The sequence below is a fragment of the Vicia villosa genome, linkage group LG2, assembly GCF_029867415.1.
Source record: "Vicia villosa cultivar HV-30 ecotype Madison, WI linkage group LG2, Vvil1.0, whole genome shotgun sequence".
Taxonomy (NCBI): domain Eukaryota; kingdom Viridiplantae; phylum Streptophyta; class Magnoliopsida; order Fabales; family Fabaceae; genus Vicia; species Vicia villosa.
The window spans coordinates 700,575-703,827 of NC_081181.1; positions in this window are offsets into that span (position 1 = coordinate 700,575).

Genomic DNA, 3,253 nt, shown 5'->3' on the forward strand with positions numbered 1-3,253 from the left:
TAAAAAATGTTCGCGAAGCTTCCCAATCTCTTCTTTTGGAGTGAGCAGAGCCAACCGTGTTCCTTCTACAGTTCGATTTTTTATGTTGGGATCTTCTTCGTTGACAATACCTCGAAATGGGAGGTGAGCTTCGAAAGTAGCATTGAGCCACAGTTGCAGCAGCCAGAAGGGACCAGCGAAAAGTAGGGATCCTGTTGTGTAATTCTTAACAAGGTCTGTTGCTTCACCTAGATTCTCATAGAGAAACCCTAGAATTAATTGGCTCAGGTTTAGTTGTGTTCCAGCATGTAGTTGATTGGCCATACAAAGATACCTCTTTGTTACTTGTATGGACCTAGAACAGAAAACGCATCTCGAGAGCCACAAGGCTAAGAAAGCAATATGCTCTTCATCCGAGACTACCTCATTGTTTTCGTCATGATATTGTTGAATGAACGTAGTGTAAGTAACTGTTGCTTCGTTAAAGTTAATAGTATCAGTATCCATAACATTGGGGTCAAAGGTTTCTCCGATTGGTCGAAGCCCCGTGATAGCAGCTATGTCGAAAAGGGTGGGGGTGACCATTCCACATGGAAGATGGAAAGTGTTATGGGAAGCATCCCAGAAATGAACTGATGCTACTAATATGGTTTGGTTGTATTCTAAACCAGTTTTGGATAATTGGATTAAGTCATAAATGCCCTGTTGTTTCCAGAAAGAAGCCTTGTGTTTCTCTACTCTTGCTAACCAGGCATAGTACAATTCAGGGTCTTTTGCTAGGGGAATTGACCTAAAAACTTTCACAAAATTGGTTACATAGTTTAACCTAATTTTTTCTAGGGTTGAAGAGGTTACAGTCAAAGTATCTTCTGCACCATTAGGATCTGCTAAGACTGGACGGCCATCTTCATCTATCTTGTTCTTACTAACTAAGGGCCTAGTTTTATAATAAGCAGGAAAGAATTTATTCAAAGCAGAATTATTTTCTCCTGGTAAAGGTCCCATGAAGGCATGAGTTTTTCCAGAAAGTTCAAAGGGAATGATTACCTGAGAAGCATAAATGGCGCGCACTTCTGCAGTATTTGGGTTTGGTATGTACTCTTGATCCCCCATCTGTGTAGATTTCTGAAGTTTCAAAGCGGGTTGAAGAATGTTTGAGGAAGACGCCATGAGTAAGTTTGATTTTGGAAATGGGTTTGAATATAACCAGAAACGTTCTTTTCTGTGGAAAGAATGAGGAAATAGAGGTGAAAGTTATATGAAGGTAAGAGTTCAGGTATTTAAAGGTTTAACGGAAACCCTTTCAAATCTTTTGGGTAAAAGCCAAGAGACACGCGGCAGGCGTTGATTTAATCCAACGGCGGTCGAATAGTTGTTAGCTTCACTCCTAGTATATAGGAGTAATGATCATGAAGTAAGACCAGAACGTGGGAATGTAAGTTATGAGTAGACATCTTTGAAAATGACAAGACGTTTTGGAAACAGAGTCATAAATGATTATGATGACAGTCAATGGTCTCGGAACTCTAAAACGAAATCTTGTTATAGCAAGAAACGCCTATTTCTCTTGTTTTTCGAAACAGGCATTTATTGGGGGCAATTTGTTAGCTGAAGATTTCGTTTGAGAAGAATGTCCTCCGAAGATTCGGAATTTAAAGGAAGATGGTTACTGATGATCATCTTTGGAGATAAAAATGGCTACTGATGGCCATGCTTCGAGAATGATGTTTAAGTTGGAACAAAGATAGTGAGCACCGAAGCTAAATACGAAAAGAATAGTCTTTGGGACTTAAACGTTTTTGCGAAATATGCGAAGTACTGAAGCTTAGCGTGTTTTCGTGGCATTCTCGATTCTGATTATGTTGCCACGCGTCGAAGGGAGATTCAGGCGGGATGATTTGAATTTCGAAATAGTTTATGTAACCGCACGAAGACAGATGGCATCCCTGGATTTTCTGTGGGCAACGTGGCATTAGATTAGTGCAGGACCGTTAGGGTCGAAACTAGTATAAATAAGGGTCTTAATGTTAGGATTCCGTGTGTTCATTTTGTACAAATCACTCACATATAACTCAAGTATCAAGTGTTAAGAGAAAGAGTTCGCTGAGAAATGTACGTATGACACCAACACCAATTTAAATACATGTGTATTTTTCTCTTTATTCAAGTATCTTTCGATATTACTGCATTTCATTTACTTTATGTCATTTATATTCCTGCACTCGTTACTTTCATGTCATTTAAATTTTCAAAGTATTTAACTTCTCTGCACTTTAAGATTCTTGCACTCTTACAGTTTTGTCTTATGTTTTATTTTTAACTTACCCTTCGCTGATGTTATATTTACGTGTATAACAAGGTGAATGCTAATCTTTATTTCTGTGATTAAGAATTTCTTATTTCGAGACACACCAATCATAGACATAATTCGAACTATCATGAATAACAACCTTTTTGACTATGTCCTAGGATCAATCTAGTCGATCCTGCGAGTAACCAAATCAGATTTATTATAGTTTGGAAGACTAGCGGTTGTTTACCAGAAATCACCGTAAACAGTAGTATAGCACACAAAAATCTTCGAAAGTACCAAATTTTGAAAGTTTAACGAACTTCGTGACTTTTATGTAGTATAGCACACAAAAATCTTCCAAAATATTAAAATTTACAAGATTAACAAACTTCCTGACTTTTATGCAGTATAACACACAAAAATCTTCCAAAAGACCAAATTTTGGAAGTTTAAGAAACTTATTGACTTTTATGTAGTATAGCACACGAAAATCTTCCAAAATATTAAAATTTGCAAGTTTAACGAACTTCGTGACTTTTATGTAATATAGCACACGAAAAATCTTCTATAATACAAAAATTTTCTAGTTTAAGAAACTTCTTGACTTTAATGTAGTATAGAACACGAAAATCTTCCAAATTACCAATGTATACAAGTTTAACGAACTTCATGATTTTAATGTAGTATAGCACACAAAAATCTTTCAAAAGACCAAATTTTACAAATTTAACGAACTTCGTGACATTTATGTAGTATAGCACACAAAAATCTTCAAAAAGATCAAATTTTGCAAGTCTAACAAACTTGACTTTTATGTAGTACAACACAAGAAAAGTTTCCAAAATACCAATGTATGCAAGTTTAACGAAATTCGTGACTTTTATGTAGTATAGCACATAAAATCTTCCAAATTAGCAATGTATACAAGTTTAACGAACTTCGTGACTTTTATGTAGTATAGCACACGAAAATCTTCCCAAA